Here is a 14,841-nt window from a genome sequence, read left to right as displayed (position 1 = left end):
TTCCTGGAGGAAAAGTCCATAAACTGTTACTAAGGTAGACCTAGGGAAAGTCACTGTGTACCCCTGAGCCTAAGAAGCATGGAATCTTGATAAAGTTTTGGGACTCTGCCAGGTGCTTGTGACCTGAACTGGCCACTCTTGGAAACAGGTTACTGGGCTAGATGGACCTTTGGTCTGACCCAGTATAGCAACTCTTATGTGCCATTGTGGTGCTCCAGGTGTCATGGCTCAGGATGGAAACCCTGCGTTTGATCGCTACCTCTGTTTGCACGGGTGAATTACCTATGCTTTTGTGTTGTAGGGAAGCTCTGTTATTTCTGCACTTTCTGGTTTAGTTTGGTGGTGGCTTTGCATCTTCTCGAAGCAAGCATGCTTATGTGCACACACACACAAGCAAGCAAGTATGCATTTTAACACAGAAGCAAGTGTGCATATGCATACACACGTGACACATATACCAACCACCCTGTCTCCTCTCATGCATTTGCATGCAGAGAGGTTGGAAAGAATTCCATGAGCCATGCTGTACATGCTTTCCCCACTCGTTGGCAAAGGAAGTGTTTACAAGATTGTCTCATATTTTTTTCCCCTTCCCTTACTAGCACTGCTGGTTTGAAAGCCAGTGGAAACTCTTACCCCAGTTTTTGGGCTGAAGCAAAGTTCATGTGGGTTAATAGTCTATTATTTTAAAGCTCCATCCAGTTTTGTTAAAGAAGCTTGTTTAAACCAGGAGTGAATTCATTAGTGCTATTGGGCAAAACAATTAGCTAAGGCTAATGAAGCATAGCTCATTCTACTTTCTAAGTAGTTCAAAACCAGGTGAAGTATATTGGAGGAAAGTTTTATAGCTGTGCAGGAGTTATGATTAGAAAATCAAAACTGTGCAATGCTTATTGAGTTTTCTTATCCCTACATGAACTTTTATTCTTTTTCACCTGGTGTCCCTATCGCAAATCAGAGATGAGAAGTAGGGTAGAATTTCCTGAAAATTTAAATTCTTGAAATTGAGTTGATATGATTTGCTAACACTGTTGATACTAGAGCTTAAATATGTGACATGGTTTCTCATAGATTTGTTTAACTCGGAAATATATTTGATTCATGGATTACTTTTTTTAATGCTCTCAAAATCCAGATCATTATGCACATAATTTCTGATTACCTGCCCAAGGAGTTTGCAATCTAAACTTGAGCACTGAGAGATTTAGACCAGATGTACTGAAGGGCTTCCCCATTTTGGCCCCTATTGACTAAATTGTTAGCTGTTTAACACAGGAATTACCATATGCTAATATTGTAGCGCAGTGTTAACTGTTGATGCACACTAATTGCTACCTTACGCAGCTAATGTAGAAAATGCAATTCTGGGACAGGGACTGCATCTTGCAATTAACATGGAAGTTGTCACTGCTCCATGAATGGTTAATGTGGCAGATAAAGCAGTCCTGAAGGATGCTCACTGTGCCTACCTTGCCTGCTTTCTCTGGTGATTTTTCTGCTTGCATCTCTGAAACCCCCGCGCTGTTCCAGGTTCCCACTGAAGGTGATGTCGGACTCCAGCATCTATAACTTCAAACAAGACTCTAGGCACTCGCACCAGGGGCGCACTCCAAAGGTGCTTGACCAAGGAGCAGGTCCTTCTCTGTGTGTGCTCCTTGGGGCACCTTTCTTGTCTGCCAGCTTTTTGCAGTCCCCTTTGTCCTTTTCAAGTTTTTGTCAAATCACTCTATTCCCACTCTTATCTGACCCCATTTTGCATGCCCTTTTTGGCCCCCCTCCTTCTCGCTATCTGGTGCCTCTCCATCTACCACACATCCTCCTCCAACACCCCCTTCTTTGTCCCCAGTACAGATTGGGCTGCTTAACATGTGCTCCCTGCATCACAAAAGTATGCTGATTATCGATTTGATTCAGGGTCACTCATTGGACGTACTTTGTGTTACAGAAACATGACTCAGGCCTCGTGACACGTCCACTTACTTGAAGACTGTCCCCCAAGGTTTCTTTCAATTCTTAACCCCTGCCCCTCCTGTCAAGATGGCGCAGCAATGTACTTCCATTCCCCTTGCTTTCTCTGATGGTTTTGTGTCTCTCGGTAACTTCTTTCAGTATGTTCATAGTACTCCTTTACCACCTCCCATTTTTTTTTCTCAGAATCTGGAGGAGCGCTCTACTTTTACTGCTGAGTCCTCTGCACTATTTTCCCCATTGCTACTTCTCGGCGATTTTAACCTTCCTCCTTCCCCTGCAGTAGATGCTTTCAAGGCTATTACCAACAATCTTGACCTTATCCCACATATCACTTTCCCCACCAAAACTGTTGGTGATATTCTAGACTTGGTGTATTTCTCACAACATTGTCCTCCACCATTTGCATCCCTGGATGGATCACTTTCTCCTCACATTCCTTCACCTTATCCCTCAACCCACCCGACCGTCACAACTGATTTCCCCGCCCTTGTAACTCCTAACAGATTCCGATGCCATAACAGTTTGTCTCCCTCTCCTCTTTTGACCCTTCACCATCATCTGCCCCTGCTCCTGTAATTTTAACAGACCTGAATAATACACTCTCTGGTATTATTGACTAATTTTCCCATGCCAACCCTGCTGAAGTCCACAGAGGTGGTCTATACCAAGTTCTCTCTTGACTTTTAATTTGTGCACAACTTTGCGGAACTGAATGTCAATGGCAGAAATCACATGCCCCTTCTTTTCTTTTGGTATATCTTCAGCAATATCGTCTTACCATTAAAAATTCTAAACACAACTATTTTGATAAACTTATTTCCCAAGCGGCTAATCGGCCTCATGCTTTTTCGCATCTTCAACAAAATCTCCCCTACTGATACTCTTCCGTCATCCTATATTGACAAATACTCCTCCCTCTCCATTTTAGCTGATAGTTTCCAGGGCAAGATTTTTTTTTTTTTTTTTTACTACGTTCTTCATTCAGTTTAGCATCAACTTCCCCATCTCGCTCTCAGATAACATCTTCAACACCAATTTCTACATGGTCGGTGTTTAACCTGCCTCCAGCCACTGTGGTTTACAAGGCAATTGTTTCACTCAATCCATCCTTCTCTTCTGCTGATCCCCAGCCTGCTTATTAGGTTAAGTGGCTTGCTCAACTGCTTCTCCCTTTTCTCCCTTTGATTCATTCCTCTCTTTCTACAGAAATAGTACTATCTATATTGAAGCATGTTTTAGTCACTCTAGTTCTTAAGAACCCCACTTAGATCCTTCTCAAAAATCTAATTTCTGCCCTATTCCTAATCTCCTGTTTTTTGGAAAAAATTTAGATAAACTAGTGTTGCATCAGTTGACTTATTTTTTCTAACTAACTAATGTCCTAACTGATGTCCTCCATCCTTTCCAATCTGGTTTTCTAATTTTTCACAGTACTGAAACTCTTCTCATCTCCCTTTATGATAATATTTGGGTATCATTAGACCAACACTTCACTGTTGTGGTCTCTTAATCTCTCCTTGGCATTTGGTTTAGTTGATCATCACCTCCTTTTACGTCTTTCTTCTATTGGGAACTCGGGTTCAGTTTATTCTTGGTTTTAGAGCTACCTTTGGGTAGAGAGATGTAGTAGCCATGTTAATTTACTTTTAAGGGTACTCAATAGAATAAAATAAAACATAGAAAAGAAAATAAGATTATACCTTTTTTATTGGACTAACAATACATTTTTTGATTAGCTTTCAAAGGTATCTCTTCTTCAGATCAGAAATAAGCAAATGTTGATAAATAACAGTATATATAAGTGAACATCAAAGCATTTCAGTGACAGTTAACAGGATGAGGGTGGGGTGGGTTAGGTGAGAGACAGGGAGGGCCAGGTAGATGAGCGACATGTTGATAAAATGGTGACAAAGGAGTAGAATTTTATGGTTTATAATCTAGAAAACCCAAATCTTTAAGTCCTGTCTGGTGGGTATCAAAATATTTAATCATTCTGACTTCAAAGGTCTTACGTTCCTGTATTGTAGTAGTCTCACCATAAAATCATTGGTACAGTGTTCTGGTTTTGTAAAGTGCTGCCCCACAGAGGTGGCATCCTGGTTAGTACTGGCATTTTTAATATGATGTCTACGTAAATTCAGTCTCTTCTTTAGCATCTGGCTTGTTTCTCCAATATAATACTCTTCATCATATTTTTTACACTGAATGATGTATACCACATTGGAAGATGAGCATGTGAAGGATTTCTTTATGTTGAATATTTTTCCTTTCTGAATGACTGTGGGATTCTGTGAAAGGTTTGGCATAGTTTGCAGCTGGATATATTGCAAGGATGTGTGCCACTCTTCTTTTTGAGTCTGTGTTGGGAGCTTACTTTTCACTAGCTTATGCTTTAAGTTGGGTGGCTGTCGGAAGGCCCGCACTGGTGGGGATGGGAATATCTCTTTCAGCATATCTCCCTGTCCCTCATCCACCCCACCCTCGTCATGTTAGATTATCACTTAAATTTATTTATTTAAGGTTCATTTCTACCCCACATTTTCCCACAAATGCAGGCACAATGTGGCTTACATGAATTATAAAACGTACAATACATTTATTTTTATTTTTGTTACATTTGTACCCCGCGCTTTCCCACTCATGGCAGGCTCAATGCGACTTACATGGGGCAATGGAGGGTTAAGTGACTTGCCCAGAGTCACAAGGAACTGCCTGTGTCTGAAGTGGGAATCGAACTCAGTTCCTCAGTTCCCCAGGACCAAAGTCCACCACCCTAACCACTAGGCCACTCCTCCACTCCATGGATGTTACAGAAGAAAACTGAGGAAACGCTAACCACAATAACAATGACTAGATAGCAGAGCTGTTGGTGGAGTAAGTTTTTTCGAAAAGGAATGTTTTCAGCAACTTCTTGAAGAGGTGGTGATCAGCTTGTGTTTTAAGAACAAGGGTAAAGCATTCCAAATCTTCGGGCTGGTGTAGTGGAAAGATGAGGCAAAGAGAAGCTTGTATTTGACACCCCTACAAGATGGGTAGTGTAGTTGGAGGTAGGAGCGAGCTGTGTTTACAGCATTTCTTGGTGGAAGATAAATTAAAGGAATCATGTATTCCGGAGCTAATCCGTAAAGTATTTTATGTGTTAGCGTGCAGAGCTTGAAGGCGATTCGTTCTTTTACTGGTAGCCAGTGTAGATTGAGATGCAGCGGCTTCCCATGTACCATACGCGATTTTCCCAAGATGAGTCTTGCTGCAGTGTTCTGGGCAGTCTGGAACTTTTTCAGTAAGTGCTCTTGACAGCCGGCATATATCCCACTGCAATAATCTAGGTGAGACAGAACTAGCCAATGAACAAGAGTGCGGAAAAGCTCTCTAGTGAGACAGAATCTAATATGCCGCAGCCTCCACATTGCATAGAACATCCTTTTGGTGACTGCTCGCACATGCAGGTCTAGTTACAGATGAGGGTCCAGCTCAACACCAAGAAGTCTCAGGTTCTTTGAGATAGATAGTGTCTGGTCTTTGAAATGCTTAGTTGTTTTACTTTTCAATATTTGATTATTTCTGATCTGACAAAGAAGGGCTACCTTTGAAAGCTAATCAAAAAATGTATTAAGTTAGTGCAATAAAAAAGAGCTGCCTTTCAAATTGCACTTATCAACTTAGTTACTGTGATTCTTTCTCTTCTACCTATCCTGTTCTCTCTGGGGTACCTTAAGGTTTGATTCTCTCACCTACCCTCTTCAGTATTTTTCTATCTCCCATCTTGATTCTCATTCAGGAGCAAGGCTGCCAACCATATTGTTATGCAGACGATATGCAGATTCTCTTCCATGTCCCAGGATATTCCTTTTCAGTACTAGCAACTTTAAACTCTTTTCTCACTTCTGTGTCAACCTAGCTAAAGGATAACGGACTCTTTTTGAACAATACAAAATGTGAAAACAATTGTATTTTCTAATCTGAATTTACTATTTCCCCCTTCACCCACCTTGGATAATGCTCCAGTTGTCTACAAGAAGTCTATTAGAATTTTAGATGTAATTTTCGATTCTAAATTGACTTTTAAAATCAGATTGATAACATAACTAAATCCTCATTTTTTGCACTTGCACGTATCCGTTCAGTTTGGCCGTTTTTATCTCGAACATCTATTCGTTCTCATATTCTTGCACTGGTAATTTCAAGGCTCGATTAGTGCAATTCCCTATATGCTGGTCTTCAGCTCCACTTTCTTAAATGGCTCCAACTGATACAATCTACCTCAGTAGAACTTATTCATTGTGCCCACCATTTCGACTGTTACCCCTCTCTGTATCTTGAACATTGACTCCCAGTCTCTTATCGCATCAGATATCCAATCCTTATCCAATCAAGGTCTCAACCCATTCATCTACGCAGACGATGTCACAATATACATTCCCTTCAGACATGATCTGACAGAAATCACCAGTGAAATCAAGCTCGGTCTGAACACTATGGACTCGTGGGCAAACTCATTTCAACTGAACACTGACAAAACACACTGCCTCTTCCTCTCATCTCAACATAATACGTACAACCCACAACCATAAACACCCCAGACCACAACCTCCCTATTTCAGATAGCCTGAAAATAATCGGCATTGCAATCGACCGCAACCTTACGCTTGAGAGCCAAGTGAACTCCACAACAAAGAAAACGTTCCACTCAATGTGGAAACTTAAACACGTAAAACCTTTCTTCCCGAGAGAAATAGTCCGTAACCTAATACAATCAATGGTACTAAGCCATGCAGACTATTGCAACAGAATCTATGCGGGATGTAAAGAACAACTCACAAAGAAACTCCAGACCGCTCAAAACACAGCAGCCAGGCTGATATTTGGTAAAACACGATTCGAAAGTGCCAAATCCATCCGAGAAAAACTGCATTGGCTCCCAATCAAAGAACGTATTATCTTCAAAATCTGCACCCTGGTCCACAAAATTATCTATGGCGACGTCCCAGGCTACATACAGACCTCATAGATCTACCAACCAGAAACACAACTAGATCATCACGAATATACCTAAACCTCCACTACCCAAACTGCAAAGGACTCAAATACAAAGCACCTACGCATCCAACTTCTCCTATATAAGCACACAACTATGGAACTCACTACCAAAAGCTGTGAAAACAACCTACGGCTATCAAAACTTCAGGAAATTACTAAAAGCCAACCTGTTCAAAAAGGCATACCCTACCATCCCAACATAAATGCCTACACTCTGCAACACAGCAAAACCAAAGCTCGTAATGGACACTATATAACCTCTCCTCTCTTTGATCCCCATTGTGCCTGAACCTTAATCGACCACAACATCACCAAGTATTTGTTTCTCTACCGGACTTGGTGAACGCCTTTACCGTACTATGTAAGCCACATTGAGCCTGCAAATAGGTGGGAAAATGTGGGATACAAATGTAACAAATAAATAAATAAACTTCTTATGTTGTCCTTTAAGTGTCAGAACCCCTCTGCTCCAACATACCTGCAGAGATTCCTGATCCCTTATTCAGCTTCTCGTACCCTCCTATCGTCTTCAGGAAATTTACTCTGTGTCCCTTCACCAACAGCTTTGCATTTATCCCTTTCCAGTGAGATCTCCTTTAGCTGTTTAGGCCCCAGATATTGGAATGATCTCCCTCCATCGCTCAGAGCTGATATGTCCCTTCCATCATCCAGAGCTCTTTTAAAAACCTTCCTTTTCTCTAATGTCTTTTCATCTGTTTCATAGATTTTCTTCTTCTTCTCCTAATTCAAGACTCTTTCCTCTCCTCCTTCCCTCACCAGTAGTTAAAGAAAGAATTTTATTAATTGTTGTAAACTGCTTAGTTGCCTGTATAGGCTTGATTTGCTGTATATCAAGTGTTTTGAAATAAATATATATACCACAGGGAAGTGTAACTAATTGCAGTAACTACCTACTGTGCAGTTAGTGTGTGGTAACAAATTATGCTCTATGTTAACTGCTCAGTAACTCTTCCATAAATGCTCTGAACAATCCCAACAGTTGCTACAGATATTTTGCATCCAACAGATTTTAAATTTAGCTTTTGAGTGTTAGGCGCACAACTATAGCAAATTTTACCCCCTCCCTCTTTTTACAGTTCCACGTGGCAGTGCCGTGTCGACCAATTCAGTTTGAATGGGCTGTGTTGGTATTACCACACCGGCAGCGGCTAGAGTGGCTTTGTGAAAGGTGGGGTTAGTAAATGGGGTTTTTGGTCTATGGGAGAAATGCTTAATGTGTCTAGTGTGAAGGGAGAGGTTTCCAGATCTCATTGATGCTGTTTTTTTTTTTGGGGGGGGGGGGGAGGGGGTTAATCAGCCCTGATTTGTAAGCTGTTTGCTAATAGTAATAACTGAGGATCCATATGACGCAATTTTAGAAATAGTAGGCAGCAGGTATGCACAAGGGGGTGCTTGCATTGGCAGTTATGCACGCTATTGCACTATGTACTATTCTGTAGGGTAGCAAGTAAATGCTTTAGCGCATACCTGCAAATGGGGCATATAAGTGGGCAGGGCATGGGCAGTACCTGCAGGTGGGGCATGTAAGTGGGCAGGGCATGGGCAGGTCAATCATCAATGGGTGCATCTTACAGAATACTATTAGATGCTGCTTTGAGTGACACATTTAGGTGGTTCTTCTTATGATTCTCATTGACTTAGCGTAAATGGGTGTTTCTTCTTTTTGGGCGTGCTGGTGAGGGTTTGCACTATCAAGGAATCTGGGCTCCCTGATTCTGTTAAAGACCCTGTGCTCCCTGCACTGCATTATGGTGCCCCAAAAAATAAAATAAAAAGAGGTTCCCCCTTATAGAATTACCCACATAATGTATAGCTCTTTATTTCACAGACTTAAGCCTTCTTTTAGTGACACCTGAGAATTCTCACTCTTCTCTATGGGTGGTTTACTACCTAAGGTCCTGATTTATTTCTGTGAAATGCTTTGAGAAGAAAAAATGTTGCTAGAAGAAAGAACATCATAGGGTACCGTAAGTTCTCCTCACTTCTCCTTTCTTATTTCTTCTTTTGCCTCTCATCATGAACATTTTTGGTGCTTGAATCTGTGTTCGGTGGCAGAAGTTTAAATTAAGGACTCCCAAGCAAAATATTGGTAGGGGCTCTGTAGCAGGGGAAATCACCTCTGATACTAGAGTGGCTAGAAGTGAGCCCTTTCCTTCCCTGGATTCCCTTTTCTGCAAGGCATCTTGGGTGGAATTTATACTGCCGCCCGTGCCCTTAGTTTCCATTGCCAGCTCCATGCTTTACATCTCGCTGTATCATATGCCTGGAATTTGGAATCATACAGTCTGGTTCTTCTCCCTGATCATAGCTTTGTTTCTCTAAAACATTTCTTTTTGACTTATTAGTGTATTTTGCCTAGATTGTAAGCGCCATTGTTTAGAGACTCTTTTTATGTGTATATCTGTATAACACTGTGAAAATGAGCTTAGCATTACTTCTTTCTTGCCTCTCCCCTTTTTAACAGAAAACTGTGTACAGCATCTCCAAGAAGATGCAACCTCTTAGCTTCTGTTTTCTCCCATTTAATATAGAAATTTTAAGTGATGGAGAGAGATTTCTCCTCCTATGAGTCCACAGATCCAAGTGAAAATCTAGCTAACAGAACTTTAATAGTTCCTTGGTATTAAGCAGAAATAAAAATCACAGAAGAAAATCCTGGAGAAGGACCGCGATTGACTGGCAAAAGTACATATGAGAATGAAGTGAATATAGCACAGTTCATGGAAGAAAGTGTGTATGAACAACTTGAAAATCTAAAGGTGGACAAAGCCATGGGACTGGACGGGATCCACCCCAGGATATTGAGGGAGCGCAGAGAGGTTCTGGCGGGTCCTCTTAAAGATTTGTTTAATAAATCCTTGGAGATGGGAGAGGTTCCGTGGGATTGGAGAAGAGCGGACATTGTCCCTCTTCACAAAAGTGGTGAAAGGGAAGAAGCTGGAAACTACAGGCCGGTAAGCCTCACTTCGGTTATTGGAAAAGTAATGGAAGCGATGCTGAAGGAAAGGATAGTGAATTTCCTGGAAGCCAATAAGTTGCAAGATCCGAGACAACGTGGTTTTAGTTAAATCATGTGAAACAAATCTCTTTGAATTCTTTGACTGGCTGACCGGAGAATTGAATCATGGACGTGCTATAGACATAATCTACTTAGATTTCTGCAAAGCTTTTGACACGGTTCCCCACAGGAGGCTCTTGAATAAACTTGACAGGCTGAAGATAGGACCCGACGTGGTGAACTGGTTGACGGAAAGACGCCAGAGGGTGGTGGTTAATGGAATTCGCTCGGATGAGGGAAAGGTGAGTAGTGGAGTGCCTCAGGGATCTGTGCTGGGGCCGATTCTGTTCAATATATTTGTGAGCAATATTGCCGAAGGGTTAGAAGGTAAAGTTTGCCTTTTTGCGGATGATGCCCAAGATTTGTAACAGAATGGACACCCCGGAGGGAGTGGAAAACATGAAAAAGAATCTGCAGAAGCTAGAAGAATGGTCTAAGGGTTGGCAATTAAAATTCAATGCGAAGAAATGCAAAGTGATGCACTTAGGGAGTAGAAATCCACAGGAGACGTATGTGTTAGGCGGTGAGAATCTGATATGTACAGATGGGGAGAGGGATCTTGGAGTGATAGTATCTGAGGATCTGAAGGTGATGAAACAGTGTGACAAGGCGGTGGCTGTAGCTAGAAGGTTGCTATGCTGTATAGAGAGAGGTGTGTCCAGCAGAAGAAAGGATGTGTTGATGCCCCTGTATAAGTCGTTGGTGAGGCCCCACCTGGAGTATTGTGTTCAGTTTTGGATGCTGTATCTTGCTAAGGATGTAAAAAGAATTGAAGCGGTGCAAATAAAAGCTACAAAAATGGTATGGGATTTGTGTTACAAGATGTATGAGGTGAGACTTGCTGACCTGAACATGTATACCCTGGAGGAAAGGAGAAACAGGAGTGATATGATATAGACGTTCAAATATTTGAAAGGTATTAATCCACAAACGAACCTTTTCCGTAGATGGGAAGGCGGTAGAACTAGAGGATATGAAATGAGATTGAAGGGGGGCAGACTGAAGAAAAATGTCAGGAAGTATTTTTTCACGGAGAGAGTGGTGGATACTTGGAATGCCCTCCCACAGGAGGTGGTGGAGATGAAAATGGTAACAGAATTCAAAAATACGTGGGATAAACATAAAGGAATCCTGTTTAGAAGGAATGGATCCTCAGAAGCTTAGCGGAGATTGGGTGGCAGAGCTGGTGGTGGGAGGTGGGGCTAGTGCTGGGCAGACTTCTACAGTCTGTGCGCTGAAAATGGCAGATACAAATCAAGGTCAGGTATACACATAAAGTAGCATATATGAGTTTATCTTGTGGGCAGACTGGATGGACTGTACAGGTCTTTCTCTGCCATCATCTACTATGTTACTATGTAAGAAACAACTTATATTGAACTAACAACACCTTTGTGACTATGTTTCAAGAGTTGTTCTCCTCCCTTCATGACATCTTTGTGGTTATTGTGTAGATGAAGAAAACCATTCTGATCAGTATTATGCTTATTCACTGTGGCACATTTATATTTACTAGTCTGTAAACCTGTATTCTGAGCCCTTCTTCTGAATATTAAAAGCAATCAGGCTGCTGGTTTGTGTGGGGTTTTTTTTTTAACTCTTGTAAACATGAGCCCCAATCTGGAAAAGAAATCCAAAATGGTTATTTTTCTATATTTTTAAATTGAAAGTTAAAATGTTATTCAGTCACTTATATTCCTTATTATTCTCTTTTCCATAAATGAATGAATTTGTAGTTTAAAGAATAGATTAACATGTGTTCTTTAAATAATCTCAAACAAATAAAATTATGGAAATATTAATCTTTTTAGTTTGTTGTATTTGTACATATCTTATAAATGCAGAAAAAAATCTAACCATGCAGAAATAATGAATTTTATCTGTTCAATATTCAGCTGATCAATAACATGTTAGGTTGGCATATTGACAGTTATAAGACTTTTAGTCATAAGACTAGGTGTTTGCTTTAAACCACAGACAGTTAAAAGCTGACTAAGTTACAGTGGGGGAAATAAGTATTTGATCCCTTGCTGATTTTGTAAGTTTGCCCACTGACAAAGACATGAGCAGCCCATAATTGAAGGGTAGGTTATTGGTAACAGTGAGAGATAGCACATCACAAATTAAATCCGGAAAATCACATTGTGGAAAGTATATGAATTTATTTGCATTCTGCAGAGGGAAATAAGTATTTGATCCCCCACCAACCAGTAAGAGATCTGGCCCCTACAGACCAGGTAGATGCTCCAAATCAACTCGTTACCTGCATGACAGACAGCTGTCGGCAATGGTCACCTGTATGAAAGACACCTGTCCACAGACTCAGTGAATCAGTCAGACTCTAACCTCTACAAAATGGCCAAGAGCAAGGAGCTGTCTAAGGATGTCAGGGACAAGATCATACACCTGCACAAGGCTGGAATGGGCTACAAAACCATCAGTAAGACGCTGGGCGAGAAGGAGACAACTGTTGGTGCCATAGTAAGAAAATGGAAGAAGTACAAAATGACTGTCAATCGACAAAGATCTGGGGCTCCACGCAAAATCTCACCTCGTGGGGTATCCTTGATCATGAGGAAGGTTAGAAATCAGCCTACAACTACAAGGGGGGAACTTGTCAATGATCTCAAGGCAGCTGGGACCACTGTCACCACGAAAACCATTGGTAACACATTACGACATAACGGATTGCAATCCTGCAGTGCCCGCAAGGTCCCCCTGCTCCGGAAGGCACATGTGACGGCCCGTCTGAAGTTTGCCAGTGAACACCTGGATGATGCCGAGAGTGATTGGGAGAAGGTGCTGTGGTCAGATGAGACAAAAATTGAGCTCTTTGGCATGAACTCAACTCGCCGTGTTTGGAGGAAGAGAAATGCTGCCTATGACCCAAAGAACACCGTCCCCACTGTCAAGCATGGAGGTGGAAATGTTATGTTTTGGGGGTTGTTTCTCTGCTAAGGGCACAGGACTACTTCACTGCATCAATGGGAGAATGGATGGGGCCATGTACCGTACAATTCTGAGTGACAACCTCCTTCCCTCCGCCAGGGCCTTAAAAATGGGTCGTGGCTGGGTCTTCCAGCACGACAATGACCCAAAACATACAGCCAAGGCAACAAAGGAGTGGCTCAGGAAGAAGCACATTAGGGTCATGGAGTGGCCTAGCCAGTCACCAGACCTTAATCCCATTGAAAATTTATGGAGGGAGCTGAAGCTGCGAGTTGCCAAGCGACAGCCCAGAACTCTTAATGATTTAGAGATGATCTGCAAAGAGGAGTGGACCAAAATTCCTCCTGACATGTGTGCAAACCTCATCATCAACTACAGAAGACGTCTGACCGCTGTGCTTGCCAACAAGGGTTTTGCCACCAAGTATTAGGTCTTGTTTGCCAGAGGGATCAAATACTTATTTCCCTCTGCAGAATGCAAATAAATTCATATACTTTCCACAATGTGATTTTCCGGATTTAATTTGTGATGTGCTATCTCTCACTGTTACCAATAACCTACCCTTCAATTATGGGCTGCTCATGTCTTTGTCAGTGGGCAAACTTACAAAATCAGCAAGGGATCAAATACTTATTTCCCCCACTGTATAGGCCCCTGGTCTTCATCCTCGGTCATTGAGGGCCTCCAATGGGTCAAGATTTCAGGATATCCCTAATGAACATGCATGAGGGAGATTAACATATATCAAAGATAGTAGGCATGCAGATTTATTTCATTCATAGTCATTAGGAATATTCTAAAATCCAAGACTGAAGGCATTGAAGCAGAATATAGAATGATAAGGGTTTAGATTGTAACAAGAAAAATGGATGTAATGATGAAATAAGAACATAAGAATAGCCATACTGGGTCAGACAAATGGTCCATCTATCCCAGTATCCTGCCTCCAAAAGTAGCTAATCCAGGTCACAAGTACCTAGCAGAAACCCAGTCAGTAGCAACATTCCATTCTACTAATTATGGAGCAAGCAGTGGCTTCATGTCTATCTCAAAAACAGACTATGATGTGTATATCATTCTTTTGTAATCAGTAGTTAAAATTTAACTTGAATTTAAGCTTTCCAAAGTGGTTTTACCACCCAGGAAGCATTTGAGTCTTCACTTGAATTCACTTTAAAGAAATGGAAAAGAATTGAGTTTCTATCAGAAAGCTGTTGAGTGAGGGCACTGTTGTACTATTCTGTGACTGTTTTCAGCTTTAATGATTTTTCCTTTTATGCCACAACAAATTGAACAAACTCTCAAAATTATTGGGTCCTGATAGGTGTTCAAGTACAATGCTGCATTATAGTTAAAAGACTATGCTAGCATAAATACTTCTCTTGATATTCATAAGGTTTTATTTCAGAATGTTCTAAAATTAAAGATAGTACAGACGTGCATAGAATTAAACTTATGGTGCTTGTTTTTTGTTCAGATACATATTTTGAAGTTGATTTAAACAATTTCAGTTGGTAGAAGAATAAACAACAAATACTAGCTTGGGATTGTTTTCTTTTAAATTTATTGCGAGACTGTATAATTAGTTTTCCTTTTTTTTTTGGTTATGGAAATTAGTATGTAATAACATATTGTCATTTGGGTATGACAGAGAACATTTGCCAAAAATATAAACTTCCTGTGCATCTAGTGCTGGGTAGATGCCTAGTTCACAGTATTGAAAATTAGGTTTTTGTTTATGACAGAACAGTTGGGGGATAAGACAGGCTGTAGCTGCATGAGCAGTTCTCTCTGCTCCAATGCTT

The 14,841-nt window shown here is 41.1% G+C and overlaps 1 protein-coding gene across 3 annotated transcripts in view; it reads left to right on the top strand.

Moving 5' to 3' along the window:
• Nucleotides 1-14,841, top strand: part of PARG (poly(ADP-ribose) glycohydrolase) — a 496,940-nt gene that overhangs the window by 162,348 nt on the left and 319,751 nt on the right. The window lies entirely within an intron of this gene.

The sequence above is a fragment of the Microcaecilia unicolor genome, chromosome 5 (assembly GCF_901765095.1).
Source record: "Microcaecilia unicolor chromosome 5, aMicUni1.1, whole genome shotgun sequence".
Classification (NCBI taxonomy): domain Eukaryota; kingdom Metazoa; phylum Chordata; class Amphibia; order Gymnophiona; family Siphonopidae; genus Microcaecilia; species Microcaecilia unicolor.
The sequence above is the reverse complement of the archived record's forward strand: the minus strand, read 5'-3'. Positions and strand labels throughout refer to the sequence as shown.